The sequence below is a fragment of the Hesperophylax consimilis genome, chromosome 5, assembly GCF_061612785.1.
Source record: "Hesperophylax consimilis isolate HC1 chromosome 5, BYU_Hcon_1.0, whole genome shotgun sequence".
Taxonomy (NCBI): domain Eukaryota; kingdom Metazoa; phylum Arthropoda; class Insecta; order Trichoptera; family Limnephilidae; genus Hesperophylax; species Hesperophylax consimilis.
The window spans coordinates 6,558,504-6,573,657 of record NC_142840.1 but is presented as its reverse complement, the minus strand read 5'-3'; positions in this window follow the sequence as shown (position 1 = coordinate 6,573,657).

Here is a 15,154-nt window from a genome sequence, read left to right as displayed (position 1 = left end):
CACGGAGGAAAATGAGAATTGCTAATTTATTAAGAATTTTTTTAAATTATTAGTAATCTGGGTAAAAACTGGATTGCAGGCCGTTTACTGATAAATTTTTATTAAATTACTAATTCATCGAAACACGTATACCTTGATAATATATAGTGACGAAATGCGAAATTATTAGAATTTAAATGAACACGTGTTTTTCCACCGCCATAACACATTCATATTTTACTCAAAGTTGGGCTACAATCCCGTTTTTCACAGGATTACGAATAATTTGAAGGGATTCTTAATAAATTTGCAATGCTCATTTTTCTTGTTTATAAAAAAAATCATCTTGTCTAAAAGTCGATATTGTGACTTATGGCCCCGGAACGCATACCAGACATTTCTTGTCCCTCACAAGTAGTTAAACGCTGTATTTGTGTTTTCGCCAGCGAACTTTACGGACTTTTTTTTAGTATGGTGTTAATTGAATTATTCGAACATTTTCCTCAGACGGGGAAAATTTTCGCAGAAGTCGGGGGTAAGTTTACCCCCGTGCTTCAAACTAATTAGTTAAGAGTATACATGCAAGCTTAACTTAATTGTCTCTATCAAACTGGCGAATACGAAGATATTGATTTCCTCGTGGACTTTCATGTATACTTTGTAGCCTTTAAGGGCGATACTTCGTAATCAGTGCTGAATTCATTGACTAACTTAAGTCAAAAGTGTGTTTCATTTGCTAGCCAATGCCAAATTATTGTAAGGATGTGAAGGTCCACTGAATTTCAGACTTCCCCACTAAAAATAAAATTAAATTGATTATTATTTTTTTAACACAAATTTTATTCACAAAAAATAATATTACATAATGTACAGAAAATATAGTAATTATTTAATCTAATTTAAAAATGTTAGATTTACCACCTTAATAAAGCCAGGCTTGTGTGTATGGGGGGTGTGTCATTTTGTTCGTTATTTTTTAAGTAATATGTCTTCAGTTTATACTATTTTACTCTAAGATATTTATATTATATTATAGTTGAATTGCCCAATTGTTTTTTTACAGTTCGGAGTTGTAGTATTGACGTTTGTCCGAGTAATATATTATTTTTATGTAATTTAAGTTATACAAAATAACCTAATAATATATTTCTATATGATTGTGCAACAAAACTTTAATTATTATTCGTGAAAATAATACCATAAAAAAGCAAAATAAAAAAGCAAACATGGTTTGGTAACTTTTTATTTCAGGGTACTACGAGTACACCAAGATCAAAAGTTACGTAACTATCAAATACTGCTTAAAACAAGTGTGTTATTTTCATTTAATTAAAATTATGCCCAAAATGAATTTGTAATTGTTGAGGAAATATAAAAAAATATTTTCTCCGTAGAACATATGAATCATATTTAAGAAATCCTTAAAAAGAAACTGAATTATAAATACAATTCGTAAGTTATATCAAAGCGGGAATTATATTCGGGAGGGTGGAACAAAAGGTTGCTTTTGCCGTACAACACCTTTTCAACTTACAGAGCTTTAAAATATTCAAATAACTTCTCAAAAATAGAGGACAGAATTTAAAAAAATATTTCGTTAAAAAGGGTGTTGAAACTTGAATGACACTATTTGGTTTCTCTTAAATTATAGTGCCCCAGATTCAACAACTTAATAAAGAAATCAGAAATAAATTAAATTTTAAATCTTATAGAAGTAGAAATATGGTAATTAGTAATGAGAAATAGTAACAAATTACACAGAGTGTTCTCAACGAGCTACAGGAAAAGTAAAATTTTGCGGAAGAATTCATAGATATTGGGAGTGAAAATTAAATAGGACTCGTTTTGCAATTACTAATACTTTTTGTGTTATTCATTGGATGTGGTATTTGGAGGAAAATTTGATGCACTGCGATAGATTTAGATAACTGATGAAATAAGAAGCAAATTAAATACTAAATCATATATTTCTATACTTAAAATTTCTACTGAGACTGTACTTAATTTTACAGTAGTGTACAATAATATAATATCCAGCATACACAAGCATGGGTAGCCCGGGGCAAGACCGGCCCAGCGGGTAATATACAAGCGGCTAGTAGCCAGTACTGTAGGGGTAGAGGGGGCAGCGGGTAAGTGCCCTGTCCGGCGCTGCACCGGGGGGCAGACGAGGCCGTTTTATTGACGGCACAACTATGAGATGTTTTCATGGAGTGTCTATAGGCAGGAGCGGATTTTAAATAATTATAAATATCATTAGAATAAGAAAGATAACTGAGCCACTAGTCAACTTGTAACAGCATTTTAAGGCGACATAAGACTTTAATAATGGGGTCTTACTCGACGCTCACATTCTAATTATTTGTGATGAACGTATTACTCAAATCTCAAATGTTTCTTGAGGGATCCCTATGGATGTAAGTTATTTATATTTAAGATTAATAAAAATATGACCTTACCTTAAAAATATTTATGTAAAACAGAATTAAAATTTCATAAAAGATTTTTCAATTATGAAATTAGTTCTTTCTTCATATGAAGCGGTTACTTTGTGATGTGACATTATAATTTAAAATTAAACAATAACTTTGTAAACATCACTTATAGGTAAATACTTAATGCCGACCGGGTTTCGCTACAGCCGTAGCTTCATCAGGGCAGCATAATACTCTTTATTATGCGTATTATGCTGCCCTGATAAAGCTATGGTTGTAGCGAAACCCGGTCGGCATTAAGTATTTAACTATAAGTGATCTTTACAAAGTTATTGTTTAATTTTAAATTGTGAAATTGGTGGTAAGCACCAGATTTTATTTCTCTACAAGATGAACTAGTAACTTCAGAGGGAATCTCTAAAAACATTTGAGATTTTAGCATTACGTTCATCAGAAATAATTAAAATAAACCTAAGGGAAAGATCAATTTTCTAGGCCATGAGGGCAATGTTGATCGTAGGTCCGTCCATTACGCCGGGCCGTGCGCCAAATATTATTTTTACATGACTTCATCACTTATGTTGTTAGGATTCCCACTTTATTTTAGAAATTTGATGGGGCAAGTTCAACCGTAAGTCTGTCCGATACATCAAGGCCGCGCATTGCATAATTTTGTGCATGGCTGCTTCACTTAAGATTCTGGCTTTATTTTAGCGTATTGTCTCATCTTAAAGATCTTCATCCTCATCATCTCAAGCCACTTCTTTGTGTAAGTGAACAGATGGAAGTCAGATAGAACCAATTCCAGATGGTTGGGGGCGGGGAAGGAGGATGATTTGCATAAGTTCACTCGGTTGATAAAGTGGATTGGGCAGCACTTCAATGACGATGAAGATACTTAAAATAATGTGGCTGGATGACAAGACTCTTCGCGAGTTTTATGCAGAAGAAATTTTCTGATTGGTGAAACGCTGTCACACAATTGCGTTGAAAAATAGTGGAAGCTGTTGTTTTAAGAACCACGTAATAAAATATTTGCACAGCCAATTCGCCACTGTCAAGTAATAATACTTGTAACGGACACTTTGCTATTTGATATTTCCAGTGCTTCCTACTCGGGATGTTTTGTGAGTTCCTATAGAAATCTCGGGTTATCTCACTGCCGCGCCGGAGGAAACTTTTTATCTTCCTCGTTTACTATTTTAATAACGCAATTCCGCTCAACGTGAAATGAAATATCAAACACACTATCTATAAGACATTTTATACATTCTCTTAGCATTGCTTGTAAATTCATAAATGTTTGTTTATATATTATGTACATAATATTGGATTCTTATAAAGTAGTTCAGAAACTTTATAACCTATATAAATATATAATTGTGCTATTTGAAGAGAATTTCCTTTCGATTAACTTGTTGTGAAATAATTGACCTCAACTTGAAGTAATTGTAGGAAGACTTAATTTTTTGACTTAAAGCGATTGTAGGATAAGTATTGCAAATTGGTGTTTTTTCATATTACTGGCAACACCGGATCCAGGTCTGGGGAATTAAGATTGTTGTTTCGGTTTCCACTCACTTCTTGAAGAAGCACAGAATGGACGGCGATTTGTCATATTTTATTTTTATCTAACATGATCCTGGCGGATTTAATAATTGTGGATTGGATTCCTCAGATGTGATGCCCACGGCCTCCCTCTTAACATCATCTGCTCGCCTAAAGGGATCCGGCAACTCCAAGGATCCTCCGGCCCCTTCAAGAATCCTGCAATGTGACCTATGTGTTTCAAACTCAACTAGGTTATCTATATTAGTAATCCTGGGTCCTCAGGTAAGAAATAGCCGTGTATCTACCTACACATCTCCTGGAAGAGAGGCCTACTCTAAAATAAAGTTACTAATATATTTTTTCTGTGACCAATCCACTTGTTTAATTCTGCTTAGAATCATACCAATCCCAGATATGCCATGAAAAGAGCCCCCCAGTTCTGATGATGGGAGTCTCGTCTCTGCCCGTTAGAGTGGCAAACCCTGACTTTAAGTCAGCCTTTGGCGCCCTAATAATCAAAGCCACTCATGCGGAGGCTACTAATTCTTATTATAAAATCATAACATAGCCTCCATCATAGCACCTTATCAATTGCTGCTCACCTTTCCTGGTTGCCAACATTAATATCCCATAACAAACATTGCGTTACAAGAAGTTGCTGGTTATTAACCACTGATAGCACATGATATTTGGAGTATTACTTAATAAAAAAATGTTAAATGTATCTGTATGGCAGAATATGTTTTTTTCTTTGAAAGTGATGGTTTTTGTTCTTAATAATTTAGAAAAGACGCCACAAATAGAATATTCATATTAATATCTTGAAGGTGGTGTTGGAATAAAGAAATGAATCAGATTTAGGTATAATTTAATTCAAGGAATTCCAACGTGACTGAAACTTGTTGATTGCAGCAGTCACATATATTATGTATTTCGTTGTCAACTACAGATATTTTAGGACATAGATATCCAGTCAACTTAAATACATGAGATTATTTTGCCTGAAGTTTTTTACCAGCACTTACTAAGATTAATTTTAGAAGATTTTTATGACTGAAGATACGGTTTTAAACGATTTTTTTATTAATGTAAACCTATCGGATTTACTATTATGAAAGGTTTACCCGTCGTATTAGGAAACACCGTATCACCAGTCACATTGTGGTCGTAAAGCTGCCAAATTGGACCTTTTTGTGTTACGAATAAGGTTCAGCTTTCCGTAAAAACTTAATAAAAAACATTACAGGGTTGGAATCCAAAGGCGAATGCGTGAAACAGTAATGATTATGCCCGATATTATTGCAAACGTGATCCACATACGACATCACGGTGGCGTTTCCACTCTCCCCGTTGCCAGGTAACCAAGAGGGGGGATGCTACACGGCATACAGCATACACTGGGATGGCAGTGGGCGCAAAAGGGTGGGCTTAACTAGGGAGTTTGTTACAGATTCGGAATAGCGGGGAAGCAAAGGGCCGACTATTGCAGCCATAGAAACAGGCGGCCGGGCAAATGAGGCTCGGACGCCGTTCTATAATTTTTTTCAATTTCAATTCAGATCAAAGTTCTTGGACTGAAGGAAAATGTGATGTGTTATCGTTAAATATTGGAAATAACTGCCTTCACTTTGCTTGAATTAGTGTCATTTAATCAAAACAGGACCGAGGTAGCAAGTCGCGATAGCGAGTGAGTGTCAAGTAAGTTTTCGCAATGGAGCTATTAAATGTTTATTTATCTCTCAAGTTATTGGATAAGGTAGATATAATAACATTTTTCAATTAAAATCATTATATAAAAATGTTTAAAGCTAGACCAATATAAATTACTTGAACGAACGAACCTTACCAAATAACAGGTTACTTTAAATAAATTTAAACTTAACAAATTATTTATTTACTCAGAGGTATGTATGTAATATTATCTTTTATAATATTAATATGACAACAATATCATTTATTTATTATAATACTAGCTGTACCCCGCCATGCGTTGCTGTGGCTTACTTAGTTGCTTTTGCGTCCAACAGACGGTTCTGTTTAAAACAAAACGTAAAGTTACCTGTCACAGGTGACACATTTATAATATAGATGTATAAAAACACACGCGTATTTTAAGTGATTTCAATAATGTCAATACTGTAAAAACATTATATATGACACTAGTAAGGAGTCATGTAGAATACAATTCCACGGTTTGGTTCCCAAATTATGAGGTTCATTCACATGCGATTGAAAGAATCCAAAATAAATTTTTAAGATATGTCAATTTTAAAATGGGCATTCCTAGAGAAAACCTAAATTACGATAACGTACTTTGTTCATTAAATTTAATAAAATTATCTGATCTTAGAATTATTTCCGATTTAACCTGTTTGTATAAAATCATTAATTCAATGTTTGATACCTCTGATTTATTATATGTAATCTCTTTTCATACTCCAAGCAGGTCGGTTACAAGACAGTACCTACCATATTATTGTAGCAATTATCAACGTCCCAATATCACACTCCTATGCGACGGATTCAACAGCTAGGATACAAATACTACGATGTTGTTGATATATTTAGTACATCAATTTCAATATATAAGCATACACTGTTGAAGTTTTTTTCATCAAGTAGTGGAATATTTTAATACAGGTATTTAATTTGACTAACACATAATAATTTTGTCAACTGAAACAGAAAAAAATATTTTGAATTTTTTATGTTTTGTGCCTACATACTGTGTGGATCAAGTTCAGTGATATTTTGACTTAGTATTTATTTTTCTGCAATTGTTTTAAATAGTCGTTTCCTGCACTATTTTCGTGTATAATTTCGTAAATATTTTTTATATATATGTATGTAAAAGCCTTAATAGGTGTGAAATAAATAAATAATAAAGATATCTGTTACTACTAAAAATACTTCACATTCACAACCTAGAAATTAAGCACAAGGTTTTCCTCTGAAGTAAAGTTAATATTTTTCAAGTCAAATAGTCCACTCATAAATTCATGGACAGAGTCCAGGTCTTTTATATAACATGCATAACAACTAGTAAATACAGCAGTCTGTTAATTAAAAAATAGCGATGTGCACAACAAGGAAACGTTAACATCAAACGTAGTACCATTTTCTTAATAATAAGGCGACTATAGCTAAGGCATCGTTACTGCAGCTTCCCACTGAGATTGTTTATTCCTGAAGGAGAAAATCACGACGCTACTGAACAGATCAGCGAAACAACTTGCTTGAAAACAAGAAATATGGTAATTTAGTAATAAGAAATGGTAACAAATTACACAGAGTGTAACAGAGCGAGCTACAGTGAAAGTAAAATACATGGGAGAATTCATAGATATTGCGAGCTAAAATTAAATTGGACTCGTTTTGAAAAATGCTCTCTGCACTTTGTTGTAAGTATTTTATACTATTTGTGTTATTCGTTTGACGTGGTATTCGTAGAAAAATTTACGGTTGTGAAAGTTTGATGCTCTGAGATAGATTTAGATAACTTTTGTTTGATCTATCTGAGTAGCTGTAAAGAAAGATGAGAAATGGTAAAGATGAATTGTGTTCTTCTTTTGTTATTATCTTCCAGCAGATATTAGTGACACATTGATCGCTTACGAGTACTCTGTAGCACGATAGATCCATCCTGGTCGAGTTCCTCATTTCCTTTGGTATGACAATTACCACTTTTGATCCTTTCACCAATATTTCGCCACATTAGTAAGAGCCGTAAAAGGAAGGCAATATTGCTTTGCCTTTTTCTTCCGAGTGGTACGTTGATACGTTTTCAAGATTTTCTCTGAAATGTCAAATTTAGCCGATCTCGTAAATTTGGAATACGGCAATTGTTATTACTGATGACTGCACCGAACAGGGTAATTCTTCTTGGCTTCGTCCTGTAGTGAAAGTAAAAATAAATAATCACTCTTGATTCTATGATTTCAATATGCCAAACTCCATAATGGCAAAATAAAAAAAGAACACATAGAAATCAAATGCAACTAAAATAAAATGTTATTTGTAGTCAATACTTTACTTTCAAACATCAAATATTATCCCGTGAAATAACTGAGTGAAAACATAAAATTTACAGTGTGAAAACTAACAATAGGTAAGTCTATTTTATTTTGATACCACGAAAATGTGACAAACAAACTTTTATCCAAAGTTCCTTTCCCAGATTTACTTTACATTTACTAAATCTATGGAAGTGTTCTCGTATACTCGTGTAGAGACTAGTCTTTTTTCAGATCAGACGTAATATCGAAATGATTTTTAACTTGCAACGTCGATTTCTCAGAAAAACCAATAATTCAAAAAACTTTCATTGAAGACAGTAGGAACATGCGGCTTAATATATTTTTAACTAGATGTAGGCACTTGTGCGTTCATTATAATATATGCACGAAACTTGCAATTAAAAACATTTTTGTTTAAAAAATCTTACTTAAAAAACTATAAGTTCATTTTTGTCCAAACTTTTTACTCCGTGATTGAGCAAAATTCAATTTGAAATTTTTTCACTGAAAACAGTTATATATTTATTAGTTTGGTAATGCAACTACTCTCAATCGTCTGGAGTTAGTGAGACTACGATATCTGTACTTGGGGTATGTTGTGAGGTTGAAAGTAGTGGGGAGGGTAGGAAATGAAGGTGGGGATGAACCTGGCTATTCAGATCTCATCAACATGGCTAAAGCTATTTAAAGCATCATTGTAATTGCATGCTGGTTTTACACCAGGGCGACACTGAGAACCTATAAATGATTTATATTTCATAATGTTTCGTGAACACCTCACTAGGAGAACCTGTGCTAAAGTATTTTTAACATAGCGTTGTTGTGAATTGATCACATTATTACGTTAAAAAATACTACCGAATTTAGTTTTTTTGTTTATAAGAAAGACAACAAAAAACCGATGATAATTTAATTAAATATTATTTGTGTTATGTGTGATATCGTGTTATTTGTTACCTTTCGTTTTTATCCAGACCGCAACATTATTTGTGATTATATTATAATATTTATCCTTGGTGTATTTTCTGCGGGTTGTTTCAATTATGTAGGCACATGAGTAAAAAATTTAATTGCATGGTACCTAGTTAAAATATTTTTTCCGTGAGTGGTATATTGTTATGGAACATTAATAGTAAAGTTTATAAAAGATCTGGTTATTATTGTTGATTGAGATTGTAAAGGAATGAGGTTATTCGATTTGAAGAGATAAATGATTGCGGATTTATTGCTGTCTAAACGTTTAAAAGCTTGAAATTTTCAAAAATGGAACTAAAGTATGGTACTAATTTGGAGGGTTATTGTCTTGTTGGTTATTTTCTTTTCTTTTTACTATTAATTGAACTTCTCAAAGATGGGAGTCCAGATGTAATTAGGGATTGATAAAGAGCAAACAATATATATTTCTTTGTAATATACGTGGGAAGATGTTCTTAACAGTTTTTAAGAGGACCTTTTTTAGTTTAGTTTGAAGTTGTAATATAGATGTGGCGGGTCTAGCGTAGGTTGTCAATTATTTAATATTTTTGTAATTTTAGATTCTCGTTTTTGGGAGAGATCACCAGAGGTACCCCATTTTCGTACAATACGAAAAACTTCATCAGTTTTGTTCGCTTTTTAGTTAGTGCGCTGTCAAATGAAGATTTGATAAGAAACTTGTTTCAACAATCAGTCTCAGAGCGTTTGTGAGACAATTAAAATAATATATTCTTAACTTTGTAACTCAAACTAAAGTAACTTCTAAAGTGCTTCCAAGTTTTTGTTGGTAACATTACAATAAAAATAATTATTTAAAAAATAAAATAAAACCAAAATATTAATTATTGTAATGATTTCTTTTTAATGTGAATACTTCACAAGAGGCCCAACTGCGTCTAATTGTCTGTGGCCAGTGTGTCTATCGAATCTCTAATCTTGGTATGTAATAATGGTGAAGGTAGTGGACAGGGGAAGGAGATGTGGAGGAGGAAGCTTGGAAATACGTTACTATTCAGATCTGGTCACCGATCATGGCTAAAACCACATCAAGCAAACTTTTCGATTATGATCGGTGTTCTACCATCTGGGCGATACTGAAAGCATCTGCCACTCTGTACAATTTTCATTAAGCTTATCCCTTAATTTTCTTTCCATTTCTGAGACATAATTCTTCAAATCTATTTTGATCTTGTATTTTAACCTCTCTGTTAACTTAGTAACGCTTTAAACAATTTTCCCCGACTTCCTTTACAAATATTGATAGGGAAATTTGGCAATCAATGGATACCAACACAACTACCATGATACTGCTTTTGGCTCGCTGATCAGTTAGATCCAGGAGAGCAGCAAGGAACATGTTTCTGACCAGGGCGAATCATGGCAACGCAACGATTTTCGACTCGTAAAGAAATAATCATATTATTTAGTTTTCTTTCCTATAATTTTTGGTTTATTATGTAGCTTATTTAAATTACTTGTTTGTTATGTTTCAACAAACTTGCGCCCTATAAATTCATTCATAATTAACTTAAATATTATAATGTGGTGATATTTTGTAACTTAATTCTCAGAAATTATCTTCGAGTTTCTGAACACCCTTGAGTTTAATATTAAGTAAATATAGAGTTCTTTTTATAACTTCAAACTTTAAATAATACAAAACGTATTTCGTTAAGAGAATTTGATTTTCATTTACATTATAATTCATGCTGCTTTTGTGATTCGTTTATATATTTTTACCTTATTTTAATAGACAGAGAGCCGTAATCATCGATTGGTTTTCTCTTTACTCACCCTTAATTTTATATGCATAATAGATGTTGTTGCACATGGTTATTGGTACTTATTATTTATATTGTTATTTCTTCGTATTTTTTATCTTTCCTTCTGTGTGTTGTGCACAACTTGAATACTATAAAATAAATAAAACCATGTTCTAGACGTTGTCACGTCTGAAGTCCCGTTTGATGTCCCGTCTTATGAGCATGGACCCTTGTCAATCACCAGGGCTATTATGGGGCTAAAGCAAGCAGGCATAATGTGTAAAAAACATTGAAGAACCTTGTTCATGTTGTCACGTCTGATGAGCAGGTTGCGCCGGGTGGAGATTCGACAGATGGAGTGCGAACGAGTGCGCGAGGCCATCCTCAATTAATCAGCTTCCATTTAACGTCTAACGGAACAATAATGATTCATCTTTGTGTCGCTTCGACAGCATGCTTGGTAATCCAGTGTAGTCCCCAAGGAATTACGCCTCACAAATAAAACCATTTTTACTTTCAAATAACTGATTTTATATTTTAATCTCTTCGAACAATACCACTCGAACAAAGAACCGGCTGATCTCGCGCAGGAGTCAAAACGTCTGGTTTATGTTTGGTTAATTTACACGGAAAGTCTCCGAACGATCGGTTCATGGTATTTGCGTGCTCTTTTCCATTTTTGTACAATCTTAATTTTTTCCCGCAAAACGCCACGCACAACGCGGAATCGTACTCTCCCGTTTTTGTTCCCGTATTGTTCCAATCTAAATCTACCCGCGTTATTCTGCCCGCCCGTCAAACCGATCGCAGTGCAGCCACCCGAAAAACTCTCAACAAAACAATAATCGGGCACTACCCTGGCAATCCAAACTTGCACAATTCTTTTACGTTACAATTCCCCGCAACCCCCGGAAATTTTACGCCGCGAAGTGAAGTAAAATTACCTTAAAACAAAAAAAACAAAAAAAACACGCAAATACCTTTCTTTCCCGCGCATGTACATAAAAAAACAAAGCTAGTAGAAATAAATAAGTTTTTACAGAAAACCATAAAACTAAACAAGTTATAAACTAAGAAAACGAAAAGAGAAAACCAATTCGCAGATTGGTGTTGCACAATCGTTATTATTATTAATATTTACATGAGGATTGAACCTTCACTTTTATATCTCTAATATGAGATTCGCAAACACTTACTCACTTATCGAGAGACAATCTCTCTGAGACACTAGTGAGTATGGAGAACTCAAGCTCCCACTTTATTCTTTGAAGAAGAAAACAAAAACACATATATATTTTTAACAGAAAATAAATAAAGTAACTACATAAACTCTCTTTCTCTCCCTATGTTTATATAAAACAAATTTACCATTCTAAGATAAAAACTTGAAACAATAGAACTTAACAAAATAAAAATCCACCAAATCTCTAAGAGATCTTCACTAAATCAATTACAAAATTGATGTAAAAAAATGTTCAGAGCAGGGTTTACATAACTTAATGCCAAGAATTTTAGATGAGGTTTTACAATCAGAAGATAAACCTGTCTATTGTGGTTGAATCAGGGTTTACATATAAAAAATACCTAGCATATTCTCTTCGAATGAACATTGCTTGCTCAAGAAATATGACTAAGGAAGTAACCTAGATGGCATTCTAACAAAAATTTCACTTACCATATAAGCAAAGAGTCGAAATTTCTTGGACAAACAAAATATAATTGGTGTTCAACTATGTGCTTTAGATAATTGACACAGGTTAAGAGGTGTACGAGCACAATTCAAGAGATCGACACTTGTACTACAAAATTTACAGCATAACACTGGTATTAGCAATGAGATACTTATGCATATATTACTTATAACTAACCAAATTGTACTTATGACTAACAAAACTGTACAAAGACACACTCTTACGTAGCAGAGGTAAGGTGATAATATCCAGACGGAATTATTTAATAGGTAAGCACGCCAAACAGTATGTACTTCCCTTTGTTTGAAACAACACAATTTGAGAATTTCCTTAAGAAACTAAGACTTAAAAATATACATATATTAAACTAAATATATTCAACCATAAAACTAGTACATTGAATAACTAAAATAGAAATTACATAATCTTGTGTATGAAAAATTGCTCAATTTTTCACACACAAAAAAAAAAATAAGAATCCTTCTTTCCAAGTCCCCTGGAGACTCTTTGGATACTAATAAAACTTCGATACTTGACAAAAGTATAAGAAAACTCCAATGAACTTGTGGAAGAAGGGTTCAGACCAAAGGATAATGACAACCAAACTTATGTCCATTATGCTGACGGAACGTACCAATGTGTGTGTGTGCGTGTGTGCGTCGCACTAATAAGCTCACAACAGTAAGAAGACGAATCGTCTCATTTAAAATAAAAATTACTCAAAACGTAAATAAGAATAAATCTCAGTAAAGTTTAAGTGATAATAAAGAATTAAGACCTAAACTAAATTAATGGGCGCCACTGATCACTAGGATCAGAGAAACATCTTTTGTGAAGATGTTCCTATTCTAGTCCAACGAGGATAAAAAAGAAATCTATCATCAGTACACTAGAATTTTGCGTTTATTCCAAGCACAAGTCCTGAAGGTACCAAACTTCAGAACACGTGACCGGAACAAACACATAAAGAAGGGAATGAAGCAGCATGAAGGGTTGGTAGTCCTTTACACTATTTCATTGGCTTCCTATGATATACTAAACTAAACCTAATCTAAACGAACTATGTCCTTAACATGAAAATTTCCTACTACCTTGCCTTGCATGTCTGCAAGGGTATACACTAAATTAGAAACTTTGTTTTTGATAACGTTTCGCACAAACCTCGGAGCCAATTTGTGCGAAAAGAAATTGGGTCCACTCGATTGGACAAAATTTTTCCTCCACACCACATCTCCAACTTCATAATTTACCGACTTCCTACGTAAATTATAATGTTGAGCATTTTTCCTATAAGCCTGCAATAAGGCCTCCGAAACTTTATTGTAAATCGGAGCCAAGTCCTCTAATTTCTTAGCAAAACTATCTCTTGATTTCTCTAAATTCGAATCCGCACCGCTAGAGGAGATCAAATTTTTATGAAAATTGCCATCAATTATTTGTTCACGCCCGTGCATCAAAAAAAAAGGGTGTGTAACCTGTCGCGAAGTTAACCGTATTGTTAAGTGCTGACTGTATTTGTGGCAGAAACCTAGACCAATTACGTTGGTCGGACTCGGTCAAAATAGACAGTGTAGTACCTATCGTTTGGTTATAACGTTCTACGACGTTATTTTGTGGCGTGTAGTAAGCATTATAGAAAGGTGCCGGAACATTATAGTCAGATAGTAATTTTTTAAATTCATTAGATATAAATTGTTTGCCATTGTCGCAAACAAATGTTTGTGGGACCCCATGAATGAGAAAAATGTACTGCTCTACATTTTTAACAATGCTTTTTGTGGTAGCGTTCCTAAGTGGGAAAATCCATGTGTATTTTGAAAACACGTCTACGACTGACAAAATATATGTGAATCCGGAATAACTTCTTGGCAGTGGACCGACAAGGTCAATAGACAGCATTTGCATAGGTCTTGTGACTATTTTCGGGTTGGTAGAAATGCCTGCCGGCGGAGCAGTATTAATTTTATGTGCCTTACACGTTTTACATCTATTAACAAAAATTTTGACGTCATTATACAACCCTGGCCAAAAATAATGAAGTTGAACCTTTTTGTAAGTTCTAAAAACTCCTGGATGACAGGAAATATCCGACTCATGTTCTTTAGATAGAACAGCGCTACGGTCCTCGAAAGGAACAACAAGCTTCCAAGCTGTGTCCTCCTGCAGATCGAAACGAGACTTACTGTGACGAAAAAGTTTATTATCTTTAATTTGAAAATTGGTAAAACGTTGTGGATTTGATTTACAATTAGAAAATAAGGTAGTATACCAAGTATCTGTACTCATGGGAACGGAGTCAATAGTAGAGATCAAGGAAACGTCTTTACGTGAAAGAACGTCCGGAACCGTATTTAATTTACCCTTCCTGTGTATAACGTCAAAAGAATACTGTGACAAACGAGTAGACCAGCGAGCAAGTCTACCTGTTGGATTAGATAGTGATACTAACCATTGTAAACTAGAATGGTCCGTTACCACAGTGAAATGGGCGCCTTCTATGTAGGGCCTGAAGTGGTTGACCGAATCCAACACTGCTAGGAGTTCGCGCTCCGTCACGCCGTAGTTTCGTTCATGCACATTAAGACACCTAGAAAAAAATGAAACAGGGTGCTCTTCTCCATCAAATACCTGAGTAAGTACTCCTCCAATTCCCACGTTACTCGCGTCGCAGTGTATCGTGAAAGGAAGCGAAAAATCCGGACAATTAATAACTGGGGCAGAAGTCAACGCTTTCTTTAATTTCT